Below are 22267 nucleotides of genomic sequence, written 5' to 3'. Positions count from 1 at the left end.
CGGTCCTCGTGCAGAGATATACACGTCTGAACAAGTGCTATTATAATTCCATTTACATGTTTCTCGATTGTGCTGAGCAATCCTGGGCCTGGTTTTTGTGTGCGAGGGAGAAGAAAAAAAAAATCCCGCCGGGAAAGTGTGGAAAACGGCTGTAAATATTTTTCTTATCAGCCACGCGTGTTGCGAAACTTGGCCACTTGGCATTTTGCTGGGAGAGGGGTTTAGAGTGAAGGTTTTTTTTTGCTCGTTTAGCTTGTTGCTCCAACAATAGACGCAAAAGTTGATAGAAGGCGGTTTTGGTCAATTGAGATTTGGGATTTTCTAAGTTTTTTTTTTGACAGGAATGGTTATTTATGAGTCTATTAGTATTCTTAAATAGTTTTGCCATCTACAACTCAACACCGCATCTAGACATACTAATTTCGTAATACGTAATTTCTCGGGATTCTTTCTCGTCGAAACTTAATTTTGCTTTTTGGTAGTGAATTGGATGTATTAAGAAAACTTTGCTGATAAAATCACGTCTCTACAACAAATCCTGTCAGTATGGCAGCTGTCAAAAGTTGAGGTACGTTTTGGGCCAAAAATGACTTCTCAAAAATCAACCTTTAAATATATATTATTGAAATTTCTCGAAAAGTTCCTTAATGTATAAAAATAGAAGGGTGAGAATTATGAAATATCTCATAATTAAGGTTATCAACTCTTGCTGAGCAAAAATCCGTACACTTAGTCATTTAGATTTGACTCCTTAGTATAACAATTACCGTAAACTGGGGTGACTTTGATAGCCCGGGGTGACATTGATAGAAATTTGATTTGGCCACTAATTTTGATACATCTAATGTAACAGTCTTATTTTTGCATATATGTGCAATAATAAGCTATCCCTTAATGTTTGCATATTCAAAATTCTCAAAAATGTTTAGATATTAATTTGACGGGCATTTGAAAAACCTATCAAAGTCACCCCGGGCTATCAAAGTCACCCCAGTTTACGGTACTTATGAAACTTACAATAGTAGTTTATGCAACAAGTTGCAAAAAGAGGATTTTTTCAGCACGAGTCGTACATTTACCCAACGAGGTTCACCGAGTTGGATAAATACGAAGAGTGCTGAAAAAATCAAGTTTTGCAACGAGTTCCATACAACATTTTTTGCAATTCCAAGAAACACACACTGAGTGAAATTTTATGTCAAATTTTCATGTATTTTGTCAATAAATCGTTTAAATCAAAAAAAATGTTGAAAAGTGTTACTTTTCGAAACAAGTGCTGAAAAGTTCAACTTTTCAGCACCCATTTGAGTACTGAAAAGTAGAACTTTTCAGCATTTATTTTGAAATGTGTTGCTATTCGATTCTGTTATTTTTGGTACAGAAAAGTAGGCTATTTCGTCGTTCAAAAATGATAGGAAAAGTAAGTAGTTTCACGACGGAATTGCAAAAAATAACATTTCGATATCAGATTATGACTTGCACGCTTTAAAATCATTCTCAAAATGAACTGCTATTTGCCGACTCAAATCTTTATGCCCCTTCAATATTCTGTTAAACTAAGTTTACGAAATGACAAATTGTCTTTCCGGAACAATATTGCACTGAGTGTGAACCATGTGAACCTTCGTCCCTTTTCCTGAGGGGAACAGGGGAAGAGTATCGGGGCCGGCATTTACAAAGCGGATTCATTGACAGTTTATTAATCAACTTAATGTTAACATTCCATAGGTTGTCTTCCTAAGGTGTCTTGATAAGGTCCAGTTTGTGACCTTTCCTTTACTAAGCAATCGAATCCAGAAGGGAAAAGATCACCAGTTGTCTTGGTTCGAGCCGGGACCTCTGGGCTTCGTGGCTCGGTCTTAGGAAATTTGTTTTATAAGATATTGAAAATAACAGTTAAATTCCAACTTTTATCAGATTCAAACTCGGAAACTATTCAAATATCCCATCTGAATTCAACCAACAATGCAATAAATGTGCTTTAGCATAAGGAAAAAGTCATCACAATTTATAGAAAAAAGTTTTAAATTTAAAAAATATAAATGTCGTCATCAAATTCCGAATCTTACGAAAAAAAAACCGTACAAAAATCCGGCTGGCAGAAAATCCGCGCAGAGGGTCGAAAATACTTAGGTTGAGGAATAACCCGAACAGTTGGAAGTCTTACTAATTACCAAGTTTTGCTTTGTTTTTGGTTATGTATTTTAAATTTCGAAAAAGTTTTTCTTTTTATTAGAAAAGTGGTTTGATTTTAAAAAAATTCATACGACCAGAGTGTGCTCTAGAGGTATTCAGCAATTCCATTTGAAAAGAGCCTTAAAAAAAGTTCTCCGATCGGGCTCAAATTTTTGGGGGTACCTTGGCGAATATAATTAGGCCCGTATTTTTTTTTGTCTGGCCATTAGGGTGACCTACACCTTGCGAGTGGTCACAAAAATGGCAATTTTCGTATTGTTTAGCAAAAACCACATTTTTTTTTTTAAAATCATAACTCCGCTCCATTTCAACCTATTTTAGCTGTCTTACACGCAAAAGAAAGGTGATTAGTTTGGATATTTTAGAAAAATAGTAAGAAGTTTCCAAAGCTTTCTAGCTTAACATTTGAAAAAATCGTATGAAAACATAAAATGGCGTTTTGACCTTGTCTGGACCAAAGAGACTATGCCTGAAAATATTTTTATCGGATTCCTCGGAAAAATCACATAACATTTGAAAAAAAGTTGGCTATGTCGAACGGTACTCGGAAATATGATTTTTTGAATATAAAAACTGAGTTTTTCGACGCGCCACGCGCACAGAAAGGGAAAATGACGAAGTCGGCAAAAAAACAATTTTTTCACTCAAATTTCGATAACATAAAAATTTCAGCGATGACCTATACATGTTTGGGTATCCAAATTTTCGTCATTGAAAGACGCAACTTTTTGTACCAAAACATGTATAGGTCAACGCTGAAATTTTGAAGTTATCGCAGCTCTAGCGAAAAAAATACGACTTTTTCAAATGTTGAGCTAGATTTTTGACTAGCGTGCTGTTTTCCTCAAATAGCCAAACTAATCAATCGGATGAAATGACGCGGAGGTATGATTTTTTTTTAAAATTTGGTTTGTGCAATAACTGACGAAAATTGCAATTTTTCGAACCACGCTAGCACGATGTAGGTCACCTTTATCGCCAAACAAATAATACGAGTCTAATTATTTTAGCCCGATCGGAGAACTTTTTATTCGGTTTAGGCTCTTTTCAAATGGATTTGCTGTATTACTGTTCCAACTTAAAAGATGTTTTGTTTGGTATGATTTTGGTGGTTTTTACGAGCTTTTGAAAACTGGTTTTATTTATTTTCAGAAAGTTTGTTGGTTTGTGAAATTTGGGAAGATGTAAGCAGATTTGTAATTTAAAGCACAAATATGGAAAAATAAATTTATTTAAAACATATTGTATTGGGGTACTCAGTATCAAATGCTAGTCAATTTCATATTTATGTTTGAAATTACCATACAATTTTTATTAACTCAAGACACATAAACTGGACTGTGGATTTTCCATAATCATGTTTACCAAAAAAGTTTCATTCATGCATAGTTTCCAGCCTTAAGCGATATACCAGCCAAGTCCTTGTATGCCATCTAGCCTCTTTCCCCCCTAAAACTTGCAATTTGTTAGTATGACAAAGTGCAGTCAACTGGCGCTCTGGCTCCCCGAACCTCCACCGTCCAGATGGTGGTGTATGGAGAGCTGTTTAATCTGCTACACTGCTTCATTTTTCACGAGCAAAATCTCATAAAGGCCGGCCAGAAGAAAAGAATCTCATCAGGGGACGACGACGACGACGACGACTACGAACCACCCATTTTCCCTTTTCAGAGAGCTAGAAAGTACAACAAGACGGAGAACACTGTTGCATCGAAAGCTTTGAAAGGGGGTGGGTGCGGCGACGCTGATAACAATAAAACTTTTGATAAATGAATTTTTCCCCCTCTCATGGCTGTCTTTAACAAAATATTTCTCAGCTTTACAAGCAGCTGATTCTATAGCTGTGGGGTGATAGTTTATGAATGGGCAGAATTCTCCGCACGCTTTCCACTCACTTCCCCCCTCCTGCCCACCTGTTTGGCGTTCCCGTTACTGTCCTTCTGGCGGTTCGATTGTGTGCGGCGACCCGCATTTCCATACGTATACGGTTACATAAAAAGGCATTTGTAAAGAAATTTCACATGACACACTGATTCAGCGAGACTCGCACACTCACCAACCCAGCCACCTCGTTCAACGTCAGCGCCGAGTGAGGCCCCCGGCGATCCATTACTCGGAGGTTTCTCCTGGCAGGAACGATACACTGGGGATAGGGGGATAGTTTCTGTTCTGGCTTGGCTCCTCTGTGCTTCTTCTGCTGATGTTGCTGCTGCCAGTGCCTATTCATGTGGCAGTTATCGATTTTAATTGGCCCTGGGGGCGTTGAAATATTTCAGCGAATATCTCCGTTCAACTTGGCCTGAAAGCGCTCCAAATAGACCGGCTTGCCAGGCAGGATACCACGTCGTGAAAGGTGTTTCGGGGCCACAGCAATATGTATTGAGATTTTGTTGCTGCGAGGCCTTCAATATTTCCTTTAGAATGTCGCATGTGGTTCTTGGAAAAGGGGGCTTTATCTCCGGCAGACTAAAATATGTGAACTATTTCCGTCCTGGGTGATAGCGACGAACTTTAAGGCGAGCTCTGAACTACCACGCGCCTCCATTTCTCACATTGCCGTGGAGACGACCGGTGATTGATTCGCAACTCGCATTACATCTCGACCTTTTTTTCGGTCGTAACGATTCAGTTGAAATTCAATTACGCAGCTGATTGCAATCAAAGCCCTACAAACCGGAGTCGTCCTGCGGAGTCTATCATCCGTCAACGGCGCCGTGTTGCAGCAGCCAGTAGTCTATCATCGGTCCACCAGGTGCTGCTGGATGCAATGGGAAAAATGTCGGCTGGAGTATCGCACCTTGATTTACGATTTCCATCTGGAATGTTGGGCACGACAAAATTTGGACGAGCAATGAAGGGCAAGTCTTTTCTATATTATCATCATAGATTTGATAAGAATTCAGTTGACGATGCTTAAATAAATAAATAAATAAATAAATAAATAAATAAATAAATAAATAAATAAATAAATAAATAAATAAATAAATAAATAAATAAATAAATAAATAAATAAATAAATAAATAAATAAATAAATAAATAAATAAATAAATAAATAAATAAATAAATAAATAAATAAATAAATAAATAAATAAATAAATAAATAAATAAATAAATAAATAAATAAATAAATAAATAAATAAATAAATAAATAAATAAATAAATAAATAAATAAATAAATAAATAAATAAATAAATAAATAAATAAATAAATAAATAAATAAATAAATAAATAAATAAATAAATAAATAAATAAATAAATAAATAAATAAATAAATAAATAAATAAATAAATAAATAAATAAATAAATAAATAAATAAATAAATAAATAAATAAATAAATAAATAAATAAATAAATAAATAAATAAATAAATAAATAAATAAATAAATAAATAAATAAATAAATAAATAAATAAATAAATAAATAAATAAATAAATAAATAAATAAATAAATAAATAAATAAATAAATAAATAAATAAATAAATAAATAAATAAATAAATAAATAAATAAATAAATAAATAAATAAATAAATAAATAAATAAATAAATAAATAAATAAATAAATAAATAAAACGAATCTCCCAATTTAATCGTTTCCACATGCTCATTTTGATTCATTCCAATCCGGCACGTGTCAGGTACAGTTATCCATTTTTCATCGGGGTTCATTCGATGAAATAGTTATGAAACGCTTGACGGCTTCCAGGAATGAAGCTTGTTCTACACGAGCTCTATGGACCGTGTGATGCCGGAACAATGACGTCCAATTGATTTTAGCAATTACCGCCCCCACCCTCTTTGGCAGAAACTCTCATGGTGGCAAACGCACGACCGTTCAGGATTTAATTAAACCATTAAACAAATCACCACGCGCGCGCCTGAAGAGCGGTCCGCAGTCAGTTCTAATTGACTTCCAGCTAGAAAGCTGCAAACACACACACACACACACACACGTCGGATTAGTTTAGCGAGAGTTTAGAAGGGGGTTTATTTGCGTAATCCCCCGGAAGCCCGGCGGAAAAAACAAATTTCGTATTCAGGAAATTAAATTGCTTTCCAGTGCTGGCGCGCGCACACACGTAAATAAATCAATAGTTCCGGTAATTGTTCAGCCGGCACAAGTTTACGAGTGTTGAGCCTTTTTTTCTTGGTTGAGTTATTGCAGGAAATAAATTCTGAGTCCTCGAGTGGGGGGTGGGGACATGCAGTACCGAGGCATCAACTGGTGGCAGTCTCAAAACATTTTAGCTTTATCGATTGCAGATTCTGTTGAGAAAATGTTTTTGAGGAAAAATTCATATTATGCACCTTAAGCTTCAACAAAAAATTTCTCACAAATTTCTGAATTACATGAAATGTAAAATTTCACCAATTTCTTTTTCATGTCGACCACCAACTCGAACCATACAAGCGTTTTTACGATTTTCCCAGTACGCTAGAAGGAGTGGTTTAGACCATTAGGAGCCGCCAGGAAGTCACTTTTTCATGTTCAATGGGTTGCAACCTTGACCGTGGTCGTGATTTGTGGCTGCTCGACAACTGTTCAGCAAACGTGATGGATGATTTTCCCCTTTAATACACACCTAGAAGGATCAAAAGATTTTTTCAATTGTATTTAGTCAAGCAGGTTTAAAACTGAGTGCATCGTGCAAAAAGTGGTATCAATTTTAATAAATTGAAGCCCTGTTTTTAGTGCATTACCATCAAATTGCGTGTTTCATAAAGTTACGAGAGATATTTTTCCATCCCATGGTAAATCCACGCTGTACACCACATCGTCGAATAGGCTCGTTTGATGTTTCATCCGGGAGTTTACAACCATAGTGGCAATCACGGTTCTGGTTGCGCCACCACCATCGGTAGCATCGCTCGCTGACCCGGTATTGATGGTACCGAAACGCAATCTCGGAATACAGTGGGTGCTGCCATTTTGGGAGTGCAAAAAGTAACATAATTGCATAAATTACGACATGTCGAGAATAGCATCGGTTATCCTTTTCACATCGTGGATGCTAGGGTGGTTCAAAGTTTCGATGGGGAAATTTAATACAGCTTTCTTTTAAAACAACAAATTAGTGAAACAATACACTATTCAACGATTTCTTCAGAAAAATCTATCAGCAAATCAATTAGGATTTATTTGAGATAACTTAAAAAGATTAATTAAAATATTACGCCATTTTCAAAAGTTAGTCTTCATTTGAATATTTTGAAAATATTGTTTTCGAAAAAATCGAGAAATTTCACGTTTCATATTTTAACATTGTAAATCGGACCATTAGTTGCTGAGATATCGACGTTAGAAAATGGTGGGTTGTTTGGGTGAGACTTAGAAAACATCAATTTTCCTGTTTTAAACCTATCTCAGCAACTAAACGTCATATCAACAATGTTCAAAAAAGCAAAATGTAGAGAATTTTCTCAGCTTTTCAAAAAAAAATTTTCGAAGGTTGGCAAAAAATACTTGAAAATGGCTATAAATTGAAAACGGTGCACTTTATCAAAATTTCACTAAAGTACTTTTTGATTTTACATCGAAAAATGAAGTTGAAAATTTTTTGCGACCAATATTTAGATTTTTTGAAAATATCTGTATTGTTTCAAAGAATCATGATAGCTCGGTCAAAGATTTTTTGCAAATTCTGGAAATTTCTGAAAAGTTGGCATTTGATGTTCTCTAAAACATATAAAAAAAATAAAAATAGTGATATTTTTGCAAATCGAGTTTTAGTGACAAAAAGTGAAATTAAAAATCACCAAAAAAAATTTACCGTGTATCATTTTTTTTCAGTGTAGTCCGTATCCATACCTACAACTTTGCCAAAGACACCAAATCGATCAAAAAATTCCTTCAAAAGATACAGATTTTTGAATTTTCACTTATCATTTTTGTATGGACAGCTGCCAAATTTGTATGGAAAATTATATGAAGGAACTAATGATGTAAAATGGCTTCTTTGGGCATACCGAAGGCATCGAAAAAGTTTCAGCCGGATTACATAAAAAATAAATAAATCGAATGACTGAAATCTGAAAGAATTGCTCATATTGAGAAACTACCGAATTAATATTTTTAGGTTTTTGTATTTTTCAGTAGCACAATAATGTGTATCTCGTTTTAAGCTTTTACTAACATGCTGTTTAATGGAACAAGGAGAAAGGTTTTGATTTTAGGGTTATGGTCAAATCCAATCCAAGGGGCATTGTAATCTAATTCAACACAAAAAAGCAGAATTGAAAACAACATTTTCTGATCAAGCTCAAACTTGGTGGAGCTATTGATAATATCAGAACAAGCAAGAATCCCGAAATTGAATACCTTAAAAATTAGCATTTTCGGAAATTGATTTTATTTGTATTTTGTTTATTTCGTTCAAACTTTGTAGGAGCCTTCCCTATGACCAAAAAAAGCCATTTTAAATCAAGGTTTTACCATATTTTTTTGTTGAAATTCATGATTTTTTAGTTGCTGCCATTTATAGCCTAATCTATCTATGTTTATATAAAATTTAGACGGTTTTGTTCGAACGCGGATCAGTTCAATACGGAGCGTCATATCGAGGTTCTTTTTGTTGCGTTGGGTTCTTAAAAGTCCAAAGAAGGTTTTTACGCCAAAAAAATGACAACTTTGGCCACTCTGGAACCGATTCCGGAAAATCTGCAGATTGTATGGGAAAAGCTGCGTAAAATCACATTTTGATCACAGGAGGCTGAATTAGCAAACAAGCAAGAAACGCCAGGAACCAGAAAAGGGCAGGACGAAGTTTGCCGGGAAGAGCTTGTTTATGATAAAATTGTTTGAAATTTGGATAATAATTCTGAAAAATCGAGTTCCAGCATCGGTTCGATTGTTCAGTTTTCGATCGTGAGTCGACATGTTTTACATTATGTTGGCAGATTTCGGCAGATTAAAGTACTAAGCAGTATGGTGTTGTGTCCTTTTGAAGATTAATTTTGTCCAAAAATCAGTCCCCGATAAATCACCCTAATGAACAGTGAAGTGTCTCTTTCGCGGAACGATTGCCGAACGCGCAGCGTTCCAATAAATCAATACCACCCAGAGCAGCTGTGGGGGCAGGAGAGGGAAAACCAAAGTTGAGGAGAGGAAGGTGCTCATTTCCACCTGGGAAAGGCTGGTAGATTCGTGGGAAATTAGCATTTCAAAGCTTGTTTGCACTCGCGTCGGCCTGGTTGGCTGGTGGTTGCATCACCATCCTGAACACGTGGAAATGTTGCAACGTTGATGAGGAGGGATGCTGTGAATGCGTTCGTTCGCACTCTGGGACGAAATGCTGCAGCTCCCAAGGTGAGGGTGAGCGCACTCGTAATGTTGTTAGGCATTATTTTGTAACAAAGTGGGCCATGCTGCCTCGTTCGTGGCTACATAATTTAGTTTGTTTTGAAGCACCACTCTAGAAGTAATCAACTCAATATTGTAGGCAGGGTTTGACTATTTCTGGGTTTGGGCATTGCTGGCCAGAATATTGAATTTCGTGGTTTGTGGAAAACCTTTTTTTTTAACTTGTATATTAAATCAGTACATGCACTAGCTGGATGACTCTGAGTTGAAGTTGAGTGATGGATTGCCTATTAAGGGGACAGCTTTCATGAAGGCTATTAAAAATTTCAAAGTACAAAGTACTCCAACTCCAAAATCTTCAAAAATCCCTTCGATTTCCCCTCGGGAAACTTTTTATCCCCCTAGAATGTCTCCAACAAAGTTAACCTGCGTAACGAGTCAAACTATTCAGAAACTTAACGAAGGCCAGATTGCAGGTCAAGCGCATGAAATGCCATACCTTGGCACCGGAAACAGATCAAAACTTTGTGAAGGCGCTTCATCAGCGAAAAAGGGACCTGTGCAAACAAGAGCAAGGGGAACGAGGAACTTTACGACGAACTAAGACGAATGAGCGTTCTAGTGGAAGACACACGGTTTCGTTGAAAAGTGTCGTCCTTAGTGCGATCCTCTAGGGTTGACGGAAAAGGTTCTGATGAAACTAAAAAAAAAACTAACTAAACTTTAATTCTAACGTTATACCAACTTACGAGTTAATATTGTTGTGACGCCTCCGGGAAGACAAAGATTAGTGTTACGAGGATCGAGCTACACGAGAGTGAAATCAAATTATGAATGATGCACTAAAGGAAACATAGAGTCGTAGAGGCCATGGAACCTTGAAGGCGAATCCATTTAGTTCTTAATTAAATCAATTTTACGGCCGACAAACCGGGACGGTCTGGATCGATACGAAATGTGTCGGTTTTACGATGCCGTCGACCATAATCACACCATTAAACGGTAATTATATTGTTAGTGAGTGTTGTGCTGTGTCTTTAAAGGGGAAGATGTCTCGAACCCCATCAACGGAGAAGCCACTTGAGAGCCTCCATCGATTAGCTCAGAGCCGACTCGAGATCAAACGCAACCGACGACGCAAGTGGTTCGTCTGGATCCACCCCTCATCCGTCAATAATTTAATTATCCAACGATCAAAATCCTAACCTAATCAGCCAACCAGTCAACCAAGCCTCCCAGCGACGCGTCGACAAATTGAAAGCTGTTGGGAAAATACGCTCGGTTCGGTTTTGGTAACAACAACACGAGGACCAGAACCACTACCGCACCACCACCACCAGCCAGAAGCCAAAAACCCATTAAAATCCTATTAAGAGATTTCCCACATTCCGGCGAACTTTCCCGCTCCCGTGCCATCAACAGCAGCAGGAGCGGCGAAAAGCTCTTCTGTGGTCTTCGGCTTGCTGAAAGCTTCTGGACAAGGAGTTGGTGGTGAGCTTTTTTAATCATTTAATTATCTGCTAAATCTAATCACAGCCGAAATTAAATTCTTCAAAACCGATTATGGGGTTTGGCGCTTTTTGCAGTGAAATTTCTGGATTTTTCCCCTTAGTTTTTGCTCACAACTATCCAACGAGCCAATTTTCGTTGCGCTTGCGAAAACACATGCGGCATTGAAGTTCACCATCTGTTACGGTTAGCTCCGTTGATGGTAGCGCAAAGGGCAGACTCGTCGAAAGACTCCCTTTCCGCTACATATAGGCTATCCTCACTTCGGAAGTCAGTGTGCTGCAGTGTGTGTTTGCGGGCTGCCAGCCATGAACCATGGCGGTGCCTTTTTATTCAATTACAAGGTTTATTTCCACAAAATTACGCTTCCGTTTACTGTTCCTGGCAGCACGGCAGTTGCGAGGAAATGAACACTTTTTCGGGGGTGAAGTTTGCCGAATATTGGATTTGCTAGGAATTTGCTTCAGCAATTTTGCCCGCCCCGATGTTGGGGTCAATTACAGCACCTATCCAGTCGTTTACGTATTTGAAATAAAATGTTTGCTCCAAGCAAAGCTACAATGATAAATCTTTCAAAATCACTCAAAACAAACGCCCAGCCAATCGTCGAACCAATTTCCGCTCCCTGTGTAATTATGCAAACAAATCAATCAGAAATCGACATGATAAATTCATTGCTGCTGTGATTACAAATGTATCAATCCCGGTGCGGAGCATATTGCGTCACTCAGAGAGAGAGAGAGAGAGAGAGAGAGCGATGAATTTGCAATGAACCCCTGCTTGACACGCACGCAATATTGCCATCCGCTCCGGGCCCCGGGCCGGAACGGCCACAGACCACAATTTGGGCTCCTGATATGGCTCTATTCCGTTCCGTCCGACCGTCCGTCCGGTGTTGTGTCTATTCTATTGATATACCACCATGTATTCAAACCAATCGGACGCCCCTTCCTGCTTACCGATAAGGATGGTTGCTTAGGGTGGATCATTTGTTGTTGCTTTGAACCTTTGGAATGTTCCTTTATTTTTTTTTACACTTAAACAGAAAAAGCAGCAAGTAGCTAAAAGTGGATTTGTTCAGCTCGAGTCGTAAATTTATCTAACGGGATTCGCCGAGTGTTGAGGTTTGAGTTTTGCAACGAGTTGATTAATATGTTTTGCAATTCCGATTTATTAATTTAATTTTATTTATTATTATTATTTATTTATTATTTTTATTATTAGTAATTTTTCTGATCTTTTCGGCACTTATATCGAAACAGTAATTCATGCAACATGGTGCAAAATGATGAAAGATTTTTTCAGCACGAGTTGCTAACGTACACAACGAGGCTCTACCGTGTTGGATAAATACGACGATTGCTAAAGAAACGAATTTTTCACCGAATTCCATACAAAGTTTTTTTTTGTAGTTCTGAAAAAATAGTTGAAAGAGTTTTTCAAAGAGGAATAAATATGTGTTGGCGTTTAAGAGTATGGCCATTTTACTTATTTTTACGGCTCAGTTTTTTTTTTGTGTTTACAAAACTTGTTCATGTAGTGTGTAATATTAACTGTCTTTTCACAAAGTGATGTGTATGGAACATTCATGCGAACATGGGCTGTGAAGAAGAGATGGGATAGTCCGGCACAAATTAAGACTGTCCTATGGACATTCCGAAAAAATCAAACCTGCTGTATGTAAAGCGTCCAATTTCCCGTCCCGGGAAAAAAGTTTCCGGGGATTCCCGGGATTTCCTGACAAAAACATTTCCCGTTTCCCGGGAAATTGGAAAAAAATTAAAACCTTCTCCAAATATTTGAAAATATTGGGTTGTTTGAAGTAAAACAAACACGAGAAGTTAGTTTTTAAGGAAATACTTAAAATCATTACCATTTTGCTTAAGAGCTGAAACCAGTATGACTTGTTTTAGAAAAGTTATTTGTCATGTTAATAATTTCTGCATGTTTTTTTTCATTTCAAATTTGTGTGTCAAACCATACTCTCTCAAACTGGTCACAGAAGCAAATTTCAAAAAAAATCATGAGTGTGGAGTTACGTCATGATTCGAATTCCCGGACGCATCGAAACCCGGACACTTCATCTTTTTTATCAATTATTTGGATATAAGTTCGCATTATGAATGTCAAAACTGTGTTATTTGATGCATTCCAACATCAACTTTCATTTTAAGTTTGTTTGAACGCTGTAGTTAATACTAAAACAATTAAATACAATAAAATTATAAGTTTACCAAAAATGCGAAACATTTCACTTGAAATATTTCATAGGCGTTCGAAGCACCGGGAAGGCAAAGCAGAAATTTATGGTTTCGATTTCCTTAAATTCTAGCAAATTTTTATATAAACTATCGATTGTTTTAATGTTAACAGCTTATTTGAGACCTAAAGAATGCCATTCACTAACATTTCAGTCCGAATTTGTGCGATTCATAAGTAAAATCGAGTGTCCGGAATTCGAAGCAAAAGTGTCCGGATTTCAAATCAGTTTTCATCATTGTCCGGGATTTGAAGCACAACAAGTCATTTTAATTTTAAAATTCTGATAAAAAATGTTACCTTCAAAAGACAAATTTTGCATGCATTTTCTTGAAACTGACTGTTTATACTGCGTCCTGATGATATTTCTACATTTCCAACTTATTAAATACATGATTTTTTGTCAGCTATAACAAAAATGATGTGCTACTAAGTGTCCGGATTTCGAATCATGACGTTATGGACTCATTTTACGCACTGTCCAAACACTATGATGAAAAAAAAAATTTCCCATCAAAAAATACCTGAGATGTTCATTAGCTGTATGATTTTTTACATGAAGTCAAGCCCGAAATAATCAAAAATCCTCACTAAGAAACAGATTTTCAAGATTTTGAAGGGAGCCGATGACTCCATTCATTTGGCTTAAAAAAGTAAATTTAATGAAAGTAAAAAAAGCAAGTGAGTTAAAATACACATAAACCACATGAATTCAAAACAGTGCCGAAAAGCAACATTTTATAGCGACCAAAACAATGCTAAACAGTTTTACTTTTCAACACTGTCCAACATAATTGTGTAATATTTTGGGAGTTTTCCTTACCATCATAAATCTTGTAAGTTTTAAATGTTATAAGGGTGTTAAAATTGGTATGGAAAAGTAGGCCGTATTATCTCTCTCAAATGCCAGGAATAGTTGATAGTATCACAACGGAATTGCAATTAAAGTTTTTTTTTAACTGGATAGTCCTCAGATGGGAATGTTATGTGAACGATTTATAAAAGAGATAAATACTATGCGAAGATATTTTTCAGAAAAAATAATAAATGGTATATAATATAAATAATTGTACAGTGTGTGCTGTACGCTGCATGCTGTATTGATTTAAATAGACTTAGCAAGTTTAGTTAAATTTACCTAAAATTTTCTTAAATTCGATATGTGAAGTTTTGCCAACATAAAAACTTGAAAATTGTGCTTTTAATTTCGTAGTGATAGGGGTAATCTGCCTTTGTAAACAAGCAGTCTATCCCCCTCTTACTTGACGTGAACTGTCACTTGAGCAAAAGGGATAGTCTGCTTGTTTACAAACGCAGATTCGCCCTATTTAACTGTTACTATGGAATTAATACTAGGTCATATTTTAAATGTGGTTTGGATCCACGTCGTTTTCAAATTTTCCAAATTAAATTTGAAAAAAATGTTTCACAATTGGTACAATTTATAATATTATAATATTTTTTATGTTTTAATATATAACTTTATTATACCAGAAAACAATTCCAAAGAAGGCTAATTCCCGAAAACTAACTTAAATTGATCCAACCTAACTTGTTTCCGCACCAACACCACCAGGCCATCAACCAAAACTTGCCAAACATTCTACCAGCGTTGGGAGATGCTTTCATGTGTGTGTGTGTGTTGGTGTGCGCACCCCGTTTCAGAGTGTGAGGAAACTTGTTGATTAAATTTTAATTAAATGCAGGCAGACAGGTGCACCTCGTCAGGTCGGGTCGGGTTGGGGTTGTCTATATGAAATTGGCGTTGCATCCTTCAGCACCGGGCTGCGGGGTGTGTGGTGGCCACTTGTTGCATGGAAGAGGTTGAGACTCTGTGCATGTGTGTGAGAGTATTTACATCGTTTTCCACTGTTTACCATTGTGCTTTTGTGTGGGGGTTGGGAAAACCTCTCATAATCTGCGATTTAAGTGGCGGTCTGCTACTTGTGCATGCACGAGTGTGGTGGCTTGAGTGAAGGACTTGAGCACTAGAACGACAACGGCGACAACGACGTTGGACGACGGTGATGAGTGTCAGTGGATGGCATGGCATGGCATTTCCAGCTGTTTGGCTGTGGTTTATTGCTGTAATCGCTTGCACATTCCCCGCTGGGCGGGAAGGAGCTTAAGGACGGAAACGCAGACTAACTTTCTGCGACTTTCGCCAATTTGCTTGGGTTGGCGGGGGAGGAAGGGCGGTTTGGGATCGGGTTGACGAGTAAGATTTGTAATTAAAGTTGAATAACTTTGGCCGGAAAGCTTAAATTAATTTTGCCTATTCGCCTGGCACGGTGCTGTCAGAATAAATGGCTTAATTCAGAAATTCTACGCCAGTCAGTCAGAAGGATTGTCAGCTGCATGCTTCTGGCCAGAATGGAATTTGGAAAGTTGGCTAGGTGCAAGATGCATTTTTGGAAAATGGTGGTGAAATTTGATTAAATTCAGGACATTGTGTTCTTGTATTGAAGGACTGCTGAATCGGCTACATCTCAGCTGAAACTTGCACAATCAAATTCCTCGCAAAATGGACTGCAATTGAGTTTGATTGTTTCCCTAAATCTTTACCTTCCCGCTCAATTTGAATACATTTTCTGCACTGATGGAGCTATGATTCGATTCCCGCCAAAAGTGCACCACTCCGGGATCAATCCAATTTTGCGCTACCAAAATGCACTTGTGCAACAACAATCAATGTCGCTCGACTGCACTCGTAAATCATACATATTTCAGAAGCAAAAAATTGCGGGAAAATGCTTCGAGTGCATGTTGAAAGTACCTTTTTACCCGACAAATCGCTGCCGTTGCCAGGAGGATATAAAATAACCACGTGTAGTGGAGAGGAAGGGTGGATTTTCCCATAAATCTGAATCTTTCACCAGCTTCGTCAGGCAGGCACACAGTTTCCAACCCTTCGGAAAATGGAAGTATCATTGCGGGATCAGGGTGAAGGTGTGGAGGGCATGTGTGTTATAAAATATAGATTAAGTCGATCCGCACATATTCACTGGTCCTGGTGGGGCGAGGAAACACGTCGTCTAGGGGTTATAAATATAAACCTTTGGCGGCTCACCGGAATCGCAACATGCGAAGAGACAGGTTGAATTGAGGGTATATCAAGCCCTTGGTCGCTGTGGAGTTTGAAAAAAAAGCACACGAAATGTTACGAAACCGGGATAGGTATAAAAGGGAAGACTGATCCTTTATGGCGGTATAACCTATTCGGGGAAAAGACTGGAACGCTTTGTTTGGTTAGTAAAAACTGGAATGATGCGAAATTATGTGTCATACTTGAAACGATTTTTTTTCACCAACTAGTTCTTGTGGATCGATCCAGGGAAACGGAAAGTTTTGCAAAATACCTTGAAATGAAAAACTAAACACGATAGAAAAGAAGCAGAAGGCATTTTTTTAAATAAAATATGATAGTTGCCTTATGCTAAACTTCGAAACGATCGAAAAGTATTACTTTTCAATACCAACACTGAAAAGTCGAATTTTTCAGCACTGAAATGGATGCTGAAGGTGCTATTCAGTACTTTTATTTAAAAATAATAATCTTATGATCTTGTAATCTTTGTGAATGTGAAGTAGTAAACATGTGTAAAATTTTGGGGGAACAAAAGTATTTGAATGAATTTCTCGGCAAAAATAGAAAAATAATTGTATGTAATCATGATCAAAGCATTTTAGTTTTGAAGAACGGGGTTTTTTTTTTCAAAATGGATGTGCGAGTCCATGAGTCGCATTGTGATTGTAATTGAATTCAATACAATAATTTAATAAATTATTGCCACAAACAGTTTCACTCCCAGCAGTTACAATATTTTAACTGTCAGTGGCATCAATCTGTTTCGTGGTTTGACATGTAACCTTTAAACCTAAATCTGTCAGCTTTTTTTTGTACTATTTTTCTATCCGTCACCCTTGGTCGAATATCACTAGCCACAACTGGTCATCCCTGGCGTGTGTGTATACTTGTGTGTGTAACAGACATTAAATTACAATCTGGACCTCCCCTGGCCTGACACGCACATCCCACAGGACCAAAAAAAAAAAAACGCCCCTGAACCACCAGGATCCCACAGAGCATAGGAAAAAGCAATAAAACATCGAGCCACGTTGTTTTTCCACGTGCAAACCAAACAGACAGTGCAGACAAATTTCGAATTAATTACGCCAGATTCGAAGGCAAATTACTGACATTCTCCCAGCAGAAGCTGGGAGTGTGGGGGGTTTCTGGGGTGATTTGGGCTTAGCAGCATCAATCTTCTTCCCCCGTTCCCCGTTTCCTTCCCACCCGTGACATCAAACGACGGTGCGTGCGGCGACTGGCAAAATCTCATTAATGGAAATTCTATTCAGTGTGTTTGAATTTCGGTGGTCCCCAATTGAAACTTCTTCTAAGTGGGAGGACTGTCTTTCAATATCCTTCAGAAAAAGGGGGCAAAACCGCGGCGGCGCTGGTCCTTCAAATCTAAATTGGAGATCGATCGACGGCGGCCGCTGCGACCTTTCAGCTCACTTCCTCTGAACAGTAAATCAGCCGTGGCAGAAAAATTTACATTGATAGACATCGGGAAGGGGAGCTAATAATGATGCCGCAACCGCATTCTTCATTTTCAAAAATGGGACCACGGCCGCCTGGATGGTGGTCAAACGGTCTGGTAATCGTTCCACCATCAATCATTATCCCGATGACGTTCATTATATTTGCGATGGTTGATTGAGTTTCCTTTTCCGGGGTTCTGGTTCGCGGCGTGGTCCTGCGTTCTGTTTTGCGAGAGTTTTCCACTTGCTGCTATTGCTGGGCCCAAGTGGTATCAAGAGAGCAGGAAATAACGACCAAGTGTTTGATTCATTTCAAATGTGATTGAATGGTAAAGTTTGCGGGCAATAACGCGGAAGCAATCGGCAAATTGGCAGAAAAGCTTTTGTTGGAGTTGTCCTGGTATTTTACAAAATTTATTAAAAATCTCTTTGCTCATTGAAAATAAGAAAAAATCCAGATTGTATTGGAGTTTATTCATATTGTTGTTTAACTTCTATTTTATTTACATGAAATTTTTCCATCTTTTTCAAGAAAACATTTTGTATTTTCCAGCAAGTTTTCATAAAATTTGTGGGGTCGAGATTCTCATTGAAACTTTAATGCTCTACAACTTTGTAGAACATACTAAAGCTGTAAAACTTGAACCTGAAAAGTTATTAGCGATTTAAAAAAGTCATTTTTGCATGAAACATATTATTTTTTTACCAACTTTAGGCTCGAGTATCAATGGGTTAATCTCAACCAATTTCGCTCAAAATTTACACAGATGCTTAAAATAACCCAATAATCCGTTTTCCGCTTGTGGAGCAGGGGGTCATTTTTTCTGGGCACCCTAGTGGACAGTGAATGATTCTGTGTATTATATGTGATTTTGAGATACGTATTCAATTATGGTCAATTTTGTATGTACTTTATGCTAAACTTACCATTTTTACAACTTTGTTCCGTAAAATTGAAAAACAATGCCGGCTAAATTTGTCTCATCTTGATATTGGCCTTATACGCAGACATGCATTGGCACTGCACGCTGTTAGCACGCGTGCTATTTTAACGGATAGCACTGCGCTTTCAATCATAGCACTCGCCCTGGCACTCGAACAAAAATGGTAACCAGGTTGTTTTTTCATTTGTTGATTTCAAGTTTACTGTCATTATTGTCCAGAATATGATGAAACTAACTACAACCACATTCATCTGTGAATTTGGTGCAGTGCTAGTGTTCAAGGAAGATCCATGGTTCTGATCCCTTCAAGGTAATTTTTTTTTTGCTTTGGCACATTTTTCGTTACTTTTTTTTTAGTCTACGCAGATTATTGTCCGAAAAAATAAGCTTCATGGAATGAACCAGTTGATCGTTGGGAGTACCCGAAAACTAGTTCCAGGAGGCCTGGAGACATAAATGGACGTGACAAGACTGGCATTTGAATGGGTACAACATTTGAATTTAAACATTCTGAAGATTTTGCGGAACCTGAGATTTATTTTTTATGGAAGAATCTGGAATAAGGTATGTTGCAGTTGTAATAGATTCCCGTTGACCGGTAATCAAATTTTCTTGAGGCCCCTAAAAAGGAAAAAAAATCTATGAGTGCTATTGCGCATTTTGCACTTTACTAGAGTCTTGCGCAATTATTTTCATCACAGTATTTTTTCATCACAGTGATTTTTCTTCACAGTGATGACGAGGATATCCGTTGCTATGGCAGGCTGTTTATTTATTTACTTTTGGTAGTTCAAAAACGAATGGCTTGTCCAGCCCAAAGAAAGTGTTTCGGATCGGCTCGGTGATTGTTCCGGTTGTGGAGTCGTGGTCTTTGGTGCTGGGATGTTGCGCCGGCAACTTGGCTTACGGTGGAGCTTTTCTTTTTGCCGGACGAGTGGTGGACAACCAGCGGGTGTTGCAGGCTACGTAGTGAACAGGCGTCTTCACAACGTGTTGCATTGGAATCCCCAACATCTGCTGATCCGGTGCTGCTAAGAGGGTCTTTTCATGGCGCTGCAGGCCAGTATTTATCGTCCTCTACGGTCCTCATATGGGGAGGCGACAGACGGCGGCGGTTTTGCAATCCGAGATGGACGGATGCTTGGAGTTGCGCCGTTGGAGAGGGCGATTCGTTACCATTCGGTACCCTGGAGCTTGTTTGATCTACCAATTCCATTTCGGGCATGTAATCTTTTCTAATAAAGTCTTTCGAAAAACAAAACTGTTTTTACTCAAAAAAGGCCTTTTTCGTCTACAATGTACTGGTTTTAAGCCAGAACTCTGTTAAATTCACAGCTAATTCATGACCTCGGGTCGTAAGAATAAATGGTATGTATCGAGGTACGTATCGTTTTCGGGATGGCCGATAGAATTATGCCCTCAAGCTCATTAAGAAAAAATAACCCGTCAAAAAAACCCCAAAAGTGTCAATTACGGGAATCGAGCCAGGAACCTTTATAAGTCTATCTTAATGACTTAACTGCCTCGGCTACCACAGCTTGGTGACTAGGTTTTGGTCAGAAGTTGATGCATTACGCTTGTTTAGTGTTGATGGTGTGATGGAAAATCAGTTTGCCAACTGTGATGAAAATTATTCCGCAGCACTCTACTGAGGTGCAAAGTGCGCAAAGTTGACAGTTCTCAGTCCTGCAAAGCAGTGTGATGAAAAAATCTAGGCCTAGCACGATTGACACAAAACTCTAGGAATTGCTGCAAGGCGCAATAAATGGGAGTGCTAAATAATAGCACTAGCACTGGGCTGGAGTAGCATGCTTTGAACTTGGTGTAAGTGCTAAATTTGAAGTGCCAGTGCAGAGCGTGCCAATGCACGTCTGCTTATACGGGTCCCATCCAGAAAATGTTCGCATATCAGTCCGGCTTGAAAATGAACAGTGTCGCCCTTACTTACATGATTATAATACCCAAATATTTTCGGAAGAATACCCTTGCAGGTCCATGTCAAGCAGACTAAACTTGTTTTCATGGAGGTAGAAAGTCTTCTAATTCACTTACTTTTACTTTAAAATATTTGGTTTTGCAGGAGGAAAACTCACCAAAGTTGTTTACAACTGCTGGTTACCTTGATAGCATACTTCGATCGGGCTGGTAAGCGAACATATTGCGCACTTTTTCAATTCGAAAGCAATAAATCAAGAAAAATTCAATACAAACATATCAAATCAAGCAAAACAATGTAAATAGGCCAAAGCCGAAGTGTAAACAAACAGTCTGTCCTGCTTACGTCAGTGGATGTTTACATAAGGAACGAGCAAGACAGACTCTTTGTTTACACTTCGGCTTTCGCCCATTTACATTGTTTTGCTTGAAATGCATAAACAAAAGCATGTGTGGGATTGCTGTTAAACGATTTTTAGGTGAAAGGATTGTATATGGGTCATTCCAGGTCAACTGAGTACACTTTTGGACTCGACCTTCACCGATTTGGACCAAACTTGGAGGGAACGTTTATCTATCGATATTTAACAGAAATCCCAAGTTTGGTGCTGATTGGACCATCCCTCTATTTTTGGCATCGCCCTCTTTTTTGGCGATTTTCTAAAAAACTTTTTTTTCTTTTAATCATAACTTTGCAACTATTTGAGCAAAAGACTATCTACAGGTTGCATTATATAGAAAATTGTCCAAGGAATTCGATAAAAATAAATTGTTAACCCTTAAATGCCCACTAATATTATATTTTAACGTTTTAAGTATAAAAATTCAGTTTTGACCAATTGATTATATTTTTATTTTTTTATTTTATCGCCATCGTGTTCCCCGGACAATTTTACATAATAATCAATATAGAATTCAAACTAAAATGAACTATTGGCGAGATACAGCGATTTTACTGAAAAAAGTTTGATTTTGCACTGCACTCTGTCCTATGAATTCAAATCAGAAATAAGTTTCTCACATATAAAAACCGAATTATGCGAGATTCATTCCTTTTTATTGAAAAGTACACCATGAACTTCCGAGTGCTGCGCAAAATCAAACTTTTTTCAGTAAAATCGCTGTATCTCGTCAATAGTTCATTTTAGTTTGAAGTCTACATTGATTATAATGTAAAATTGTCCGGGGAACACGATGGTGATAAAATAAAATAAATAAAAATATAAGCAATTGGCCAAAACTGAATTTTTATACTTAAAACGATAAAATATAATATTAGTGGGCATTTAAGGGTTAACAATTTATTTTTATCGGATTCCTTGGACAATTTTCTATAAAATGCAACCTGTAGAAAGTCTTTTGCTCAGATAGTTGCAAAGTTATGATTAAAAGAATTTTTTTTTAGAAAATCGCTAAAAAAGAGGGTGCTGTCAAAAATAGAGGGATGGTCCAATCAGCACCAAACTTGGGATTTCTGTTAACTATCGATAGATAAACGTTCCCTCCAAGTTTGGTCCAAATCGGTGAAGGTCGAGTCCAAAAGTGTACTCAGTTGACCTGGAATGACCCATATTTGGA

The 22267-nt window shown here is 37.7% G+C and overlaps 1 protein-coding gene across 3 annotated transcripts in view; it reads left to right on the top strand.

Moving 5' to 3' along the window:
* LOC6032047 (platelet binding protein GspB) overlaps positions 1-22267 on the top strand; it is a 121812-nt gene that overhangs the window by 73737 nt on the left and 25808 nt on the right. The window lies entirely within an intron of this gene.

The sequence above is a fragment of the Culex quinquefasciatus genome, chromosome 1 (genome assembly GCF_015732765.1).
Source record: "Culex quinquefasciatus strain JHB chromosome 1, VPISU_Cqui_1.0_pri_paternal, whole genome shotgun sequence".
NCBI lineage: Eukaryota > Metazoa > Arthropoda > Insecta > Diptera > Culicidae > Culex > Culex quinquefasciatus.
This window is presented reverse-complemented; position numbering and strand designations above follow the sequence as displayed.